The sequence below is a fragment of the Lepeophtheirus salmonis genome, chromosome 1, assembly GCF_016086655.4.
Source record: "Lepeophtheirus salmonis chromosome 1, UVic_Lsal_1.4, whole genome shotgun sequence".
Classification (NCBI taxonomy): domain Eukaryota; kingdom Metazoa; phylum Arthropoda; class Copepoda; order Siphonostomatoida; family Caligidae; genus Lepeophtheirus; species Lepeophtheirus salmonis.
This window is the reverse complement of record NC_052131.2, coordinates 4,384,233-4,403,113: the sequence shown is the minus strand read 5'-3', so window position 1 is coordinate 4,403,113 and position 18,881 is coordinate 4,384,233.

Below are 18,881 nucleotides of genomic sequence, written 5' to 3'. Positions count from 1 at the left end.
GTATGAATTTAGGAATGCAAAGAAAAGTGGGGCTGTTGCTCTGATATTGGGGTACTTAGACTGATATTGCTCCAATATTAACAAAGACTTTTACCTACTTACTTACATATACTTTAGCTTTGAGATCTTCACATGTTTCAATAGTTTCATCTTTTAACATTTCTTATATATCTTCATATCAAATTCGGGAACATGCATGTTCTCTGTTTTAAAAACGTTTCGCAACTTATCATGTATATCTTCAAGTTATAATCTAAAGTGCTTTTTGAATTATTTTAGTATTCACAGTTTTGAAAAAATGCTTTAAATAATTACCTGCTGTTATATTTAAATAAACCCAATTTCAATTGAAAGTATATAACATATTTACACGGTTGAGCAAACAAATCAGTTCAGTTGATCGTACTCCATTTTTTGACCATCATGTATTTGACGACCCCTAAAGAAATCTCATAGACCACTTTGACGACACTTGACATAAATCATTATCTATCATTAGGCATAATGTAAGATTAACGAATAGATATTTATTATTTGGGGATCACAATCTGTGGAAATTGAATCACGCTTCGTGATTCCTCATTTGACAAAAGCATCTCAGCTCTTGCGTAATGAAGTTGTTCGTTCATTAATGTCAACATGTACGAGGTATTTTGTTGTTAGCTACCGATTTTTCTTCGTCTTCCTCATCAGTATTTTGAACGTTGATTGCTCAAACTCAAAATTCCCTTATTCAGCAGTGAACAATTACCAACAATTATTAAATTATAATTCCAATGTTGGGTAGATTTGGCTATTTATTAAATGATTTTGACCTATTTTACTGCTTCTATTTGAAGAAAAGGTTGCAAGATACAATAAAGGTAACAAATTGTAAGATACTCAGTAAAGATCACATCTTTCATGACGTGACACTTCTGAACAAGCAAACACAGTTCCAAGATCCTCGCAAAAACATCTCCCTTACTTATCATGCAATATTCTATGAATTTCACCTTTATCTACGTATGTAAGTATATTAGTATGAGCCTGCCCGTTCCACGGACGAATGGGGGGGGAGAGATGCATTTGCACACAAAATGCTGGTAGTGGACAGTACGTGATTTTGTCTGTCAAATAAATAATGTAATTGATAATTTATGTTTGTCTATTCAAATCGAATATAAGAGAACCTAATTTATTCCAGAAGAATAATTACAACACGAATATATTTATCAGTAAAACACATTAAATAAGCCAAACCCAAGTTGATATTTTTGTGTGGTGGCCTTCTGGGTGGTTTGATAAAAATAAAAGTTCAAGTTCGTCAGAATTATTCTTGAACGGATATTGTGTACGGTGATACTCCCACAGTTACACTTTGTTTGGGTTGGCCTAACAAATTTGCACTCACCCGTGAACCAATTTAAAAGTAAAAATGGCAATTATCAAATTGTTAAAGTTTGGTAAATCAAATAGTCAGTAACAGTAAACATTCAACAGATTGCTACGTAGAAGTCCTCTCAGTAGGTTGCTAAACCAAATTTATGATTAATATTGTTTTTTATTTTTGTGATGATGTTTCTTTTCTTTTTTTTGAATTAGAAATTATAAAGTTTATTTTATTACAATACATTGTAATAACCTTGGTTTACTAATGTTTTGTAAATTGAACCCTGTTCTAGCTAATGTCACTAAACTAACCTACTACTCCTAACTTGCCTTGTCTCAAATTTAGACCAAAGTGAAGATCGCGTAATACATGCACCAATTACATCTTCTCTTTTGCCTCTTTGTAAAACTGGAAGTATTGACAGTCTTGAAAGTGTATTAAAAAATATATTTTTGTATACACTATCAAGAAATCTTTTGGAAAAAATTGAATTTTGTTTATTTTCCTTACTACCTATGACTTTATCATGAGGTAACATAGTAATTGTTGAAAAACAAAGTTCCTTCCAATTAATCTCTGTCCTGAAGGAACAACACATTATAATATAAACATTGATAAAGTCATAAACATGGATGAAAATGGCAAAAAGTATTTTTTTTTCAAAGTTATTCTTGCCAGTGTATATGAGATTCAAGTTTGAAGCATGAAATGATTATAAATCTGCACATGCAAGCAATAAAGGAGCTTATTAGTAGCACATGCTTAAATACTCGTACGCTACTGAGTCATGCTCTTCATGGATATTCATTGTGTTCTATTATGTACCTACCTATGTATTACAAATATGAAGTGCATCAAAATTTGTACAATACATAGGATAATATGTTTTCACACAAAACATAAATTATACACTTTTTAAATCATAAAATTTATTGCCAAAATATAAAAGAAGGAAATACGTAACTTCTTCTTGCAGCTGTCGTTGCTACTACGTATTATAAGAATTTCACATTTCCAAAAAGGATTGTAATATTCATCTCATGCGTATATAGACTTTTATTTGTTTATTCATTCGTAGTCAAAATATACATATGTACAACCTAGTTACGTCATTGTCTTTTGATCTATGTATGTATTTAAATATAGCCTCTTCACGGTCAATTTGTACCTAAATGGTTGATGGTTATACTATGGTAGTAGTATGTAAATAAGACAGGATGATGAAAATTCTCATTTGCATAGTATGATGTAACGAAATAGAAGTATTTTATGTGAAAACGGAGTAAGCTTTGATTTATGAGGGATAATAAATTCACAAATTTGGAATCCACTTTAATATGATATATTCACATTATTGACCTCATTGATCATTCAACTATTTTATACTTGAAAATAACCTAATTCCTTGCAAAACTAAATGATAGATTTGCTCAGTTTTTAAAGATTTTATTTCGAGGATTAATAATGTCTCAACTTCAATATAGACAGAGTGTTTGCTTCTAGTGAGGTTCAACAGATATGATTATTGTTCAATTGCAAAATAAATAATTATCAAATGTACATTGTGTATAGGTTTTGCACAAAGTGGTTTATTAGGAACGTCAAAAATGCATTATACAGGATTGTTCTTATCTAGTAGTAACCATTTTATTATTCCCAATCCGGAATGCCATTGGTGCTAAATCACGGAGTAGGACAGTTAAATATCTTATCTCTGAACAGAGCAGGCTGAGACGATTGGAAAGAGAAAATAAGATTTTAAATTGCCTCAAGGCTTATAAAAATTCGTGCAAAGTTTTGCTCTTTTTTGCCTTGGCAAAAAGTTTTGCCTAGGCAATGTCTGCCTTTCTCTTGTTGTGAAGAGGAAGGAGCGAATTAATTAAGATCCTTAAAAAATTTTGGGATAAGAAAGGGCTACCTTGGGCCTGAGAAAAGTTCGGCGACAACTTTGTTGTCACTCAAGACGGAGCTACGTGTCATCGAACATCTAAGACCCAGGCCTCCTTGAGAGATTCCGGACTTTTTGGACATCAACATGTGCCCGCCTTCCTCTCTAGACACGAACCCTTTGAACTCTACCTAGGTACATATGGAGGAGAGGGTGTGTACTACTCCTCGAAGAAGTACTTAGTCTCTAGAGGCTTCCATCAAGAAGGAGTGGACCACGCTCGAGTCTGACTACATAATCAAGGTCTCTAAGAGGGACATATGGCTTTTATTGAGGGAATTATTAGAGTTGAGGTCTCACATATTGAATAAAAGTTGTGGTGAGCACTATTTTCAGATGATTTTGTTAATTAAAAGTCCTCACAAAAACTCTTGTTTAAATTATACTCATGGAAATAATATTATAATGTGTAGCACTAGGCAGGATCAACCCTGTATTTTAGCAAAATACCAGCTGCCTTATAGCCAATTACGCATTAGACATAGAATCGGGAACTCCAAAAGATATGCTTTGACATTCTATTTATAGGTCCAATGAATATATACACAAACGTGAAATGTACATATTTTAGACATTGCGTTTTTCAATTTCCTTTCGTGTTGATAATAATGAAGGAACTTCTTTTCAAGAAAATAAAGATATCATTTAAATATCATGTAAAAGGCAAATACCGATATGATTATAAACAAATTAAGGGTGAAACTTTTTTTTTTTTTTGTATTTCCCTTTTCAAAATGCCATTTCCCAAGCACGGAAGTCTCATTTCACAATAGAGTAATTTCTTTAATATATATATTACACATCTCATGTATCTTCATTGCACAGTTTATATGAAGCGATGATTGTTCTTTATTATGCACATTGGACAATTAAAATGCTCTCTCAATATAATCTTTAATAAATCTGAAGAATTCATCCAAAAAGTCACGAAAAAATATCCCCAAAATCATTCGTTATTGGCCAACCATTTCTTTGCAACTGTAGAGCTATTCTTTATTTTATAGTAAGGAATTATTTTTAGCTGACAAAAAGTTCATAAAATTTGTTGATGTCTTAGTGATAATCGTTGACTCGTACCTACGTAGGTTCAGTGATATAAAAATATATTATTAGTATGAGGGGGAGGACTCAAAAATTAGAAAATTTAAAAGCCATTTTCACTTTTCCATATTTTTTTTTTGTTTCATTTTTATGGCAAAGTTTTGAAGCAAAAGTTAGTAATTCAAACCTTTTCTACACTTTGTATTCCATATGTTTCCATCCATTCGGAATGATGGCTTCAATACGGGAGGAACAGAAGCACAGCAGGCCTTCATGAAGTCAAAAATTAATTTTTTGAGAAAAGGTATAAATTTTTGAAAAATTTTAACATAATTTTTATTGTTTAGACTTTTTTTCAAAAAAAAAGGAAAAAATCCAAGCCTCTACTAAAAATATAATCTTGCGGACGGACCTGGTTAATTGAATTGATTAAACGAATGGCCCAAAAGATAATACCCCAAAACGAAGAACACATTGAACCACCTATTGGGATGCCTAACTTGTTAATAATGTAACTGGCTTTCCCATTTCCAACAATTTTATTTTCTCTGTCTCTTCTCAATCTACTACATTAATGTTTGTTATCAGCTGAAATTTAGATAAAGATAGTTCCTAACTTTTCGCCTTCATTTCTTTCTCTACGGTGTATAGACACAGTTGATTTAACTAACTGAAAAATATGTAATTATTCATGAGGTAAGAGATTGCCCTGGGGTTTGGGATATCGTGACGATGCATTGGAGTTATAAACATGGCATGGAACTTGCTACTTCCGTGGACACATACGTATGAATTAATCTTAATTATTACGTATTTTTCATATAATTTAATATATAACCTTGAGATCAAATTATGTTTCTTCTCTGGAAATAAATTTCTTTTGTGATCCCTAAGACAGCCTAATTTGAATGGACAGTAGATACATAGAACATACTTGAATAAAAGTGGACATGATTCATTGTATGTATGTACAATATGTTACGAAAGATGAATCAGATGTAATTTGATCAGGTTACATAATATATTATTCTACAATAAAGTAATTGAAAATTCTACTTTCTTCAAATTAACTTTCTATGTCTTTATGTAATCAAATTGATCAATAATTGTTGCAGTTAAAAAGGGGTGAATTTGAGAATAAATGTACCAAAGGATGAATTTGAAGGTCGTTTATGAACAAATATTGCAAATCTTAAATGGGAGAACACCGGAACGCTTATAAATACGTGCAAAAGAATGGCTTGTATATGTTACAATTTCAGTACAGTTCTAGGAAAAACCAAAGTAAATTGCTGAAAAGATCGTCAAAAACAAAAGCAAAGAAAAAAAAATCATTTAACTTCTTTTTAAATCAACCAAAAATCTCTTCAATAACTGTAACGATCGAGGTAATACTATATAGTATAGGTTTTGTCTTGATAACTGTCATAAGTTGTCTTTAATATACTCCAATCAAGTCTTGGCACCCATTTACTTTGATATTTTTAAATTCCTCTTTGCAAACCTTAATTTTTTCTCTTTCATTATAGGGTCATTCCAAGGCAAATCAATCACTCAAAAACAGCAACATCTCAGATTTTTTTTCAAATTTGGTACATATTTTAAATTTCAGCCTTTTTTGTTCTCTGGTTCAGGTAGGCTTCTAATGTTTCGGCCTCGACGCCACCTACCATATTTTTAAAGCGTGTATGTTGATTCTGTTTGAAGATATCGATTTACTTACTATAAAAATATTGAAAAGATAATTGTTTTATTCTTTTCTTGTATTTCATTGTATAAGCAAACAAAACTTACTCATAATTTTACTCATAATGTCTCGAGGTCAATATTTTGACCTCAAAAAAATGAAACATCTCCATTTTCAATTTCACTGTTATATGTATATGTTAAGTTTAGTATATCATAAACATATATAATAAGTTTTTAGAGAGGCATTCGATTCCACTTAAATATTACAGATGAAAATGGCTGTGTAGGTAAAACAAATTTCTGAACTACCAAGGTAAATAGAAATAAAAGGTTATACCATCACACTTTTCCAACTGAAGTTTGACTTCCACCACGCTTTTTAATAATGATGACAGAGAATATAACTATTAACAAGAGTAGGTATATATATATTGCCTTTCTTGAATGATACTGTTGGAGTACCGTTGTTATATTCTATGACGTCAAAATTTGTCTTTTTACCTAGCAGTCGGTAAGGGTACATCATATTAAAAATTATAGCAAGCCCGATAACATGATCGTCTACCCTTGTATTTCTATTAACCTTTGGTATATAATAAATATCATAATCGAGTTTTGCAATATATTTGCTTGGGTTTTAGCATGTAGTATTTTTTATTTGGGGGGGAAGTGGGATTACAGCCCCTCCAGCCCACCCGCTAATTTCATTTCCTATCTTTTCATTTCTAGTAAATTCATTTCTGGATATTTCATTCCCACTTTGAAGAGGGATAGTTAATGACGTCATCCGGCTTATGTTTCTACACTAGTTAGTAGTTTTTGTGTAGGGCTGTAGAGGGAGGGAGCTGGACAGTCTGCAGTCGTTACTGGAGAGGAGTGATAACTAGTGATGGATGGAAGACGGATATGAATGAGTTATTGTGTTTATGGATAAGAAATGATGTCATGATAAATCTTTAATAGTGAGTAGGGTCTGCATCCCAATCACCTTGGGATATAGAAGTTAAGTAAATCCCGTCATGAATCTTCCTTTTGTTATTCGTCTATAACGTCTCGCTCCTACTCCTTCTCATCCAACGACAATCATCAATTTCATCATCCCCTTTTCTCTTCCCTTCCTCTTTTCATCTATGTAAACAATAAACAAGTTTGCTCCCTCACTCCTTACTCCAGGATCACTGACTCTCCCCTGCTTCAAGTTCAGCTCTGGATTGAATCTTACAACAATCATCATCATTTACAGGATCATGGTGGGACTCGTAATAGATCTTTAGAATATATCCTTCATTGCCTTCTCATCCAATCACAACTGTTCAAACTCAAATACGTAGATTTCAAAGCATTTGGAAGGAATCACGGAATACTGTTGCTTCGGTCTGTTGCGAAGAATCATTGATATTCATATGCAGTCCCTTTCTTCATCAAAAGGCAATGAAGAGGATTGTACTAGAGTTATAGGACTAGATCAAGTTGGATACCTCGTCCATGAAAGTCTGCCTGCATTTCTGAATATGATATATAATATTAAATATATCTAAATACTTTATTAACCTATCACAATCCTAGATTGTGCTGTGTTCGCTTCGACCATTCACTTGTGCTTCTCTCCATGATTCTTGGAAGTAAACTATCTTGGGCTCTTGTGTGTTGGTATCTTTTGCATATTTTGTGATTCTATTTGTGAACTAACTCGTTTTTTTTGTAGCAATTAAACATTTTTCTATTAGTAGGAGGATATTTGACTTTAACAAATAAAAGAAATACATGTTTCCAAGATCTTACCGAAATAAAGCATCCTTTTTAGCGGTTGATAAATACAAGAACCCGATTGATATATTAAGTTGTCTAGCTTTGAGGATGGAATAGGATAAGGAGATTTCTTGGTCTAACAAAGTGCACCGATATTTCGCGGAAGTGTCTGAGTATGGACCCACGTTACGACACATCAGTAGCAAAGACAATATACTTTGCTTTGTCGACCAATTTAACTCTATTTATGAGGAACATTGGAAGAATACCAATGGCACAAAAACTTATTGGCAGTGCGAAATCACATATTGCAAAGCTCGTGTCCACACCATTATGACAGATAATATAATAATTTAAAAAATGGAGAGCATTTTCATTATGTTTCAAATTCAAAAACCAAATCTCAAAATTTGGTGAAGGATTTTAAATCTAAAGTACGGACTTCCTATCAATCTTCTTGATCCCTCATTATAGACATGTGTAAGGATCTTATGGCGAACGAAATGGATTATTTGTCTCTCATATTGGGAATTAGTCGCAACATAAGAAGGTGGACGCCAGAAAATAAAGAGACCCCTGAAATTCCATCACGGAGATATGGATTTAAAATTCCTGAGGAATATCAATTAACATCATCCAGATATTTATTCCTTCAATATGAAAGTGGTATAGAGGATGTTCATAGGATTCTCATCTTTTCTTCAACAAAGGGATTGGAAGATTTGAGAAAAATTAAGTATTGGGAAGGAGATGGAACGTTTAACCTTTCTCATGATTGTTTTTATCAAGTGTATACTCTCTATGTTCAAATAAATTCTCTCAGAATCCGAGACTATTTGTGTTACTCCCCAACAAAAGTCAGGAGACTTATAATAGACTGTTTCGGAGAATAAAACAACAATGCCTGAATAGGGAACCTGAAAATATCATGCTTAACTTCGAAAAGGCTCAAATTATTACCATAAATGAGTGGGTTTTTTCCAATGCAAACTTATCATGCTGATAACGATTCCACTTATCCCAAAATGTTTAAAGAAAATTATGTGAAGTGGGACTAAGGGATCGATATCACCATGATGATACATTTAATTTGAAAATCCGATACTTAAGTGCATTAGCACTCTTCCAATCAACAACATCATTGAAGGGTTTGAAGAATGGATCCTTTATTATGATTTACCTCAAGAAGTTGTTAATTACTTTGAAAGAAAATGAGAGGAAGGGGGGGGGGATAGAGTTCGAAGAGTGACTCCAATGTTTCCAAAAGAGTATTGGAACATTCATTATCGATTTCCTCAAGACATGGCAAGAACTAATAATAAATTGGCTTTAAAAAGGCTCAAAGTGGGAATGAAATATCCAGGAATAAATTTGACAAGGAATGAATTTATATGGTACACCTTGACACCTTGACATTATGTACCACCTGAGAAATTAAAAATTACCACCCTTACTTAAAAATTTGAAGACAATTTATTTTCTTTGTAAAGCCTTCCTCTATTCACTCCTACATGTCCAACCTCGTGGAAGCCCGCGAGCAATAGTTTAAGACCCATTCTAATAGAGAATAATAATTTTGTATTGCAGTTTTCAAATTCTGGAATCATTCTCTAGTGTTACGAGTTGTCAGTGGAAATATTTTACTAAAAAAGTAATTTATAATTGCATGATTTTCTTGGGCCAATGAAGCACTTTCTTATCCAGATACTCGATGTAAGCATCTGCGTTGAGCCACTTCTTCCTCCCTACAAAATGGGAGGGAGACTTTGCCTGTGCTGGATACTGGATTTTTTGTTCTCAAGACATCTCTCACTGAAGCTTAGACATTATCCGGCTTGAGCAAATTTCGAATCATCTTTGTTCTTTCCAACAGTCTTTGTTCAGAGATAAGATGTCTTGTTGTTTTCCTCCGTGACCAATGTCATTCCAGATTGAAAATAATCAAATGTGTACCACTATATAAGATGAACCCTATACTTTAACGTACTCTGTTTGTTAATCTAATAATACCTTTGTGACTACATATAATTCATAATAAAAACACGTTTAACAGATGACTCGTATTGAACGAAAAAAAAATTGGTCAAACAAGTGGATAATAGATCAAAGGAAACGTCATTCTCCTCACTCTTGAATACGTATGTAGATATGTAAAGTATTTGAAAGAGTTTAAGCAATGTAGATGACGATGTAAGTATGTATCAAAACTAGGAAGGTTATGAGAATCCTCTCTCCTTGAGTATCATGTTTTATTTTTCATATTTATGTAAAGGTTTATAGGTAAGTCTATAACATTTGTTTGGTTAAATATTTCCTTATATGTAAGTATGAACATTTAAACACAGAGAGTTGAAACTTAATTCTATGAAAGATTTAAAAAAAGAAAAAGAAATTTGATATTTTTGTTTTAAGAAAAGAATAGGCTCAAGAGCACTGTTTTTTTCCTTCATACATATTTACGTTGGTTTTTCATCTATTTACTTGATCTACAATCATAAATAAACAATACTACGTATTTATGTTGTGAATCAAAGATATCTACATAAATGTTGGAAGCCTTTCAATATGATCATGTACCCATGAAGGTATTCATTCCACCTTTCATTCATATGAAGCGACTATTGCCAGAGAAATAACCAAGACTCCATCAGATAAACAACATAATTCATTCCTTATCGTTCGAACAATACTTTTTGAATTATATATAATTTGTTCTAACATAGGTATAATTAAAGGGTAGTTCTATAAAAAGTTTTCAATTTTCTCTGGCCATCTCCCTAGAAACCGGTTTAATACAAATATACATTAATGGGTAGTAAGTTAGGTACAAATGTCTCTCTATCAGTTGAGTTGCTCATTATGCTTTCTTAGGACAGCATATTCCCGGTCTTCTTTTAATCAGGAACAAGATCAACGTGTCCATTTTTATATTTTTTTGCAATTTAAATGGTAAAATCGCGAATGTGTTTTTTACTCAAGCAGTTGGGTATACCCCTCAATTGGCCTAAAACTCAGATAACGTGGCGGGCATAATGGTGAGGATGCACTGACTAGGACTTCCCGGAAGTCTTACGACCCTGAAGCGCCCAAAATCGTCCAAAGTCCTGCTTTTTTTAAAGGAAAATAAAACAACTTACATAATGGATTGTGCCCATTTCTTTCTATGAGGCCAGTCTCGACAGAACTTTTTAATGCACCAAATTAGTTGGATCCAACAAAAATCATAACAGTCTTAAACCAGTATAGGATTACCATACGGCAATCCAACACTGCTAGTCGGACTCCCACATGTTTAAGGCAAACCAATGTTACATAATAAAATGCATTCATTCGTAATTAGATTACAACAGATTACCGTTTCACTTTCTATCTCAATATCATCATCTTCTTCTTCTTTTGTTGTTGTTGTTGTCAGTTACATAATTATTCCTCTCATTTAGAATGTATTTTTCCATTTATTTTCGAATATCATTAAACAAATCCTTACAGGTTGAATTACAAATATACATGCGTACCTAGTTGCTAAATATCATAAGTTCACAATTTTAAAAGACATAAACCTATTAAAAAAAATTATAAATAGGTTTATTTAAGAATTTGAGTCGGGATCATTTAAATGTTTTTGATGGTACAGTCTCTTTGAAGAGTCGGTTATGAAATTTTTTGTTTACTTTATAAAATAATAGTTCTTGTCTTTTTTTTATAAAAAAAAAAGGAACAAAAAAAAATGGAAAAGCCGAATTTTAGGAAAAATGAAATAACATTTTTGATGAAGATAAATTATCGTTTGCACAGAGTTATGAAAAATATATTTACAATTAGATGCTGACAAGTGAAGTCATTTTTGCAATATACACAAAAAGAACTAAGCAGGAACAAAAAGAGTGTATATTTTGCTGTACTTTGCTAAAGAGAGTTTCTCTTTCTATCTCAATATCTTCAAATTTCTTCTTCCTTTATAATTGATGTAGCCATTTACCTAATTCCCTTTCTTAATGTGTATTCTGTATATGTTATCACTTTTTCTGTTAGTAAAATAATTTTGTTTTTGGAGTTTTGATACTTTGGGTGTATTTTTGAAGCAAAAATCTTAACTTTAAAAAAAACTTTGAAAAACGAGGAATCGATCTTTTTTTAATGAAAAAAACCATTTTATTTGCAAAAAAGTATACTTTCCCTCCAGACCCAAGGAATCAGGTCTGCTCAGAATTAAACATAGCTCTCGTTAAGTATCTCAGAGTTCTGGACAACTTGTATTTTATATGAAAAGTCTCTGTTGATATCTGGCTCCGATCTGCCAAAAGTTCACATCTAAAATCCCATTTTTTCGACTCAAATCAGGTATAGATCTATGAAATGAGACTTTTTTTTCAAAATTTTGAATGTTTATTGGAAAAAAATGGTTCCCAATTTAATTTTCAAAGTATACTCCTTCGACAGCCACACATTTTCCCCATCTTTCAGGTAATTTATGGATGTCTTTCCAAAAAAAAAAAAATAGTGTTCGTCTTTGGCTGCAAGCCAGCTATTGATCCATTTTTTGGCTTCAGCGTGAGAATCGAATCGTCAATCATTGAGTGCGTGGCCCATCGATGCAAACAAGTGATAATGGGAAGGCACCAGGTCTGTTGAGTAAGCCTCATGAGAAAGAGGTTCCCAGTTGTACGATTCAACAAACTGGCGGGTGGCGATAGAGCGATACGGTTGTGCGTTGTCATCAAGGAAAATAACCTTGTGTTGCGTGGCTTCATATTTTGGACATTTTTGGCGTATAGCATGGTTCAAATCGGCCAACTGTTGTTGGTCTAGCGTTTGGCTATCATCTTCATCGAGCAATGCGTGCAATTGTGCGTCTTCAAACTATTTTTGTGGCCGACCGTGCTCTTCATTTTTCACGTCAAAATCACCACTTTGGAATTTTTCAAACGACCTGAAGCACTGTGCTCTGCTTAGAGCATGTCCATCGTAAGCTTCCACAAGCATTTGATGGGATTGAGAAGTGGGGTTCTTCAATTGGTAACAGAAAATCAATGATGTCCGCACATTATAGTTTGTAGGGACTAAATTATACATTTTTACGAGCGAAAAAAAGTACATTGTTGGATGAAACTATAGACACAATGAATTAAATATGGGTGACACATGTCCAAATAAGCATTTAGATTTTTGGACCGATTTACCTTGAGACTGATAGCCGAAAATATCATTTCCTAGGCACATACCTAGTATACTCCAGGGGCGGGACTACACCCCCTCCCCTTTTTCACAGCTCCTAATTGTTGATGTTATCTAATTAAGTTCTTGAACCCTCTTTTTGGAAAGAACAAAATGTATTTGGTAACGTTGGATTATGTTGAAATCTCTTCAATCTGATATATTACATTAGTATAATGTGTTCCATTCAACTCACAAGTGAACAAAACAAAATCTTTACAGTTCCATATTTAAATTTTTTCATATTTGACGAATTTTTAATTTTTTTAAAAATTAAATCTACTTTTCGTGAACTTTCAATTTGATTTTTTGGCATATTTTTTCTCTTTGTATAGGGTTGAACCAATTTTTGAGTAAGAAATATCAGTAATCTAAATGAATATTCGTATTTGCGTAGGTACTGAAATCAATACCCACATTCGTATCTGTAGTTTAAAAAAATGAATATCTTTTTTTTTCATTCTCATGTTTGATTGCACATTGAACAGTTAAAGCATCCAGAGTAGGCAAGATATATACACGTATGGAGTTACTAGCAGATGAATAGAATGATCTCCTCTATCATATATTTGACAAAGTATCTCTGGCCTTCGACTGATAAACCATCTGACTAGTAATTATTATATATTTGCATCTGAAGAATATCCAAATTTTATAATTATTTAGGAAATTGATAAAAGTTGATATCCACAGTGTCAAATTTTAGATATTCAAGACATCCCTTGTTTTCCAACAGCCATACCCAAGGAAAGATCTTAAGCATTTTTAGAAAGACAAATTGCATATTAAAGTGTTGCAAGGTTGCAAAATGTGTAAAGAGTTGAGTCGTGATCTCTATTTTAGTCTGATCAAACAATTACGCGAACAACTTATGATACTTTTGTAGAGGGAGTAAGGAATTTATTAATCTTTAAGGTTTTTGATTACACAAATTGTATAAAAAATCTAAAAGGAATTTCTAGATAAACGTTTTGAAGTCAAATTTTTTTTTTTTAATTTGTCAAAGAAGAACATTATGTTTCAAGATAAACTTTGTAATTTCTAACTACAATTAAATTTTTATCACTTATACAAAGGAAAAGGGGTTGGAGTCCCCCCTCCCCTCTAATTTCGAAATAAATCAAATAATAAATTGTCAAAAAAACATTTTTATTTTATGAAGTCTCCAACATATTTTGTTAAAACGCGATAAATTACTCTTTAAAAATATTTTGTCACAATGCGTTGATTGTATTTTTTTAAAGAGTCCTTCAAAGAAGTTCCTCAACATCTCTCTCCTCAAAAGACAAACCCTAGTCCCGCCCTTAACATTAGAGCAAATGTTTATGTTTTAATATAACTTAGTTGTGTATGCCTCTTCCAAGATGCCCGACTTTTAGAAGAATTGTGTGATATGCCAAGGCTCTACGCATAACCAAATGTCAAAATATAATTGTTATACGCTAATGGGTACTTTGTAGTTACACAAAAAAAATACTGTTTTTTTTTTACAAAATAAGAAATGGCATTCTGACAAATTGTCACAACAGTAGTGAGTGTCCTTTTGTGGATGGAAGCTGTTTCAAAAATATAACTTAAGCCTTAAGGGATGTGATTTCTTTGTTTGGAGTACATTAAATATAAATAAAACTGAATTCCGTACCCTTAAAAAGAATTACTATACTTTGTTTACATCTTTTGAGCATAAATAGTATAACATATGGAGTTCTTATTTTTATTTTTCAAATTAAAAAGCATTGTCATTTGAATTTATATTTATGTTTGACAGAGAAAGATTTATTACTTTTCTTGGCAAATATGATTCTATTGAGTTTAAGTATATTATTATACATTAGGAAAATTTTTTTTATACAATGTCACAGACCTGTAAATATTTTTGTATAGTCTTTGAAATTGTAATTTGTCAAGAGATTAAAGCAAAAAATGTCACGCATACAAGGATTTTATATAAGCTTATAGATATTGATATACAAATGACATTATAAGTATTTTAATACGAACTTAAGAATCAAATAAATACATAAAAAATCCAATCTATTTTACAACAGAATCCATACAAGTTTTGTTAATATATTAACACCTTGAAATATTCATCATAGGGGGGGGGTTATATGTTATACCTAGTTGGTGATGAAAATCCGGTGTATTTTTTAGCTCAATTTTTTTTTGGAATTGGAATTTGAACAAAGAATTTTCTTTTCCTGTGCTTTAGTCATTATTATTGAACTCCTGAGTAGTCAACTTCCTTCTCTACTACATTCCATCATATTCATAACCTGATGGAACGTTCGTGTGTGCACATAAAAGACGGAGAGTAACCTTGCGGATTTGTTGATATTCGTGATTTTATTGAGTTGAAACCGATTTATACTTCAAGGCAAGGGTCTTAACTAGTTATATACAAGACCGCAGCAAAATCTAAATAGCAATAGTGAAACAACAGCCGATAATATGGAGAGACGTCGAGTCGCAATTTTGGAACTTTCCGCGCGGGGAAAAACTCCCACTGAAATTTCCAAGGTTCTGAACTGCAGCCGCACCACCGTTTAAAGAGTGGTAGCCAAAGGGACTCCTAAGGTGACCACAAGATCTAAGTCAAGGTCTCGAAGGTTGGAAAAATGGTTGCTGCCGTGAAAAAGTATGTCGAGGAGTTCAACGTCAGCAGAAGGACAATGGACCGGCTAGTTAAGAAGGATCTTGGCCTTAAGGTCTACAAGAGAACCCCTCGTCAAGCCTTTAAGCCTGTAAATAAGGAAAAACGCCTTGCAAGGTCGAAGATTCTTCTCAACAAGCTTAAGAAAAAGGTCTTACTCGCCTGATTGTTCGCCGCTTGACTTCGCCGTGTTTGGGTGTTTAAAGGGGATACTGTTGGGAGTCTAATACAAGTCCAAGGACCAGCTGAAGTCTGGCCTCAAGAATGCCTGAGCCAACCTCGACCAGAGCTTCATTGCCATGTCATGCAGCAAGTTCCGGTCCAGGCAGGAGTTGGTAGTGGAGAACATGGGCGGCCATATTCAATAGACTTGTATCTAAGACTCTCATCTTTCATGTTAAATTAATTAATAATTAAAACTTTAAAAATTACAGAATTAACTATTTAATAAAAATTTCAGTGTTGAGTTTTAGACGTGCACACATGTATAATTGTATGTCCTTGTTGGACTAAGAGTAAAATTGAGGATCCTTGAATTGAATTTTCTTGTTTATTTCCTTCTCTCCCTCCTCCTCCCTTGTCACAGCTGATTATAACAGCCCTCCTCCAAAACATTCTTCACATTATCCGGGTTACCATGTTGATTTTTTAACTTGCACAAATTACACGCGATTTTCATGACAAGCTATTTGACGAGTAATACAATAATATCAATTACCTTTAAAATAAGTTATGCGTGATTTAAAAAAGAAAAAAACCCACATAAAAGTGAATACTGCCATTTGTATATACAAGTTTGTCTATAAATATTTCAGGAGTTTAATTTTGATCAATATAATAAAAAAGTAATTACCCTAATATACATATATAGATATTTGTATATTTAATTACTACATACATATGTATGCAAGTTTAAAAAAAAGACAAATAAGGTTTGAATGTCAAGGATTCTCCCCAAAGACGACCTTACTCCAGACATTTTTAATACCTTGGTGTAACTGCTTGTCTCAATTAGTGGATTTACATTCCAATTTGGACAGTATTTTTATCAAGAAATGTTATATATGTAACCATGGAATTCTTGAGACTTGGAATAATCATGGATAATTTTTATTTCCACATGAAAGTAATATTATAAGTGATTGGTTGAGAAAAAGGAAAAAAAGTGTCAACATCATTTTTTGCTCTCTTCCTTCAAGCAAAGACATATTTTACTTCAGAACTTCAATAACTGATGCAATCTTTTGAAAGTGTGTGCTGTTTTCATGCGTTACATTCAAGTTTCAATACATTGAAGTGAAGTGAAGAAAATATTATTCGGTCATCAATTAATTATAATTAGAATTCGCTAATCCGAATTGGAACCTGGGACATGAGTTGTACCTAACTCATATTAAATTGGTACTTCATACTCCACGAGGACTCGATTTGGACTAGAAAAAGAAATTTCAAGTTTGACTAGGAGTCAATGTGAAAGACTCGTAAATCGACTAGAATTCTACGTCAGATCGACAAAGTTTGGATTTTAATAAGACTCAAGGCTTGAAAACCCACTAACTCACATCCCCAAAAACTCACGATTGAACTAGATCTCGGACTTTACTTTTGATTGTTCATTCGAGCATATCTGTCAATAATGTTGATTCTACTAATGTTCCTACAAATTACTTGTGAACATACTTATATTTTAGATATACTCGTAACATTGAATTTTTATTTGATATATGTCGAAAGAATTCTACAAAAGAATTAATCTCATCACTTACAATTCTTAATATGGAACTCAACTCTGTTTGTTCTTGAATTCGACTTATATGTATGCATATATATGTTTGAAAATAAGTCATTTGACTGATTGAAAGAAGAAAATCATGCCCTTGTTTCATAGTTTCAATACAAAGCTATACACTGAAGATAAAAGATAATTTAATTATATTAGAAAATGAAATTAATCAACCTCTATTATTCATATTTTATCAATTTTCTTTTAAATGGTTGAACTCAATCAACTTGCGCACATCATTGGATAAATAAAAACATGGTTGTAGTTCATAACATCATTTGCATTTAGTGACTTTTATAATGGACTGTACTATATATCCTCATATTTAAAAGACGAATCTTAAACATTTTTAACTGTGTCGTTCATGTCAATATTGGGCACTGCCTGATTAACTATTTGTCCAAATTCATATGGATCTTTCTAAATGAAATACTACATTATCAGTGATTAGACGATGACCAATATTACAATAAAAAAATCATTAGAAAATAACGTAGGCTTTCTTAATAACAACGGATACCAACATTCTGAAAATACACACTTTTTCTATATGAAGATATTAGTCGTTGGAGAAAATAACCAACATATGCTATTATATTATTATACGAATAGATTTATTTCGTGTAATTCTGGATAGATACAATAAATATTATTAAGTAATAATAATATGTATACTAATTTAATTCATGAGTTGCGATGTAACTGATATTACAAGTATAATACCAACTGCCTAATTTCTTAGAATGACTCTTTTACATTTATTAATCTTTATTTTCCCAGAAAAACTTATCTATAAAAATCATCTTTAGAAAGTTTGTAAACATATATTAGTATGATATTGTTTGCTTGATTCTAGGCGAATAGTAAGATAATTTATAGAAAAAAAAATACTTGGTAAGTAAGAATTTTATGATAATAAAATTTATATTTAATTAACACAAACAAAATTGTGGTTTATGAACAGTGAATGGATAATGATGATAATTAATTAATGGAATAGGTATATAAACTTTAAGTAATATAGTTAAGCATTAAGTAATATATATATAATTGTTAGGGTAGCTAGGAATAACTATAAGTAATTAGAAACTGAATAATACACAGTTTTTGTGAAATAAGCACGCTCGTTTTTAGCGTTCAAGTCCTGTAGAAAAAATCTGTGTCTTTGTCTTTAAGAGGGAAATAAAGAAAAAAAAGCTAAGCTGAGTGTGTAATTAATCTATGTGTCTCTTGAGTTCCACGGTTATACAATTTAGGACTTTTTTTATATAAATATATGGAATCCTTCTTTCTTACATCTCATTGAGAGCACATCTGTTGAATAAAAATACATGTTTAGACGTTTCAAATGAGTTAAAAATAATTATAAATGTGACGTATCAACATAATGACAGGAAAATAAAGAAAAATTGATTTTTCTTTTCTACTTATT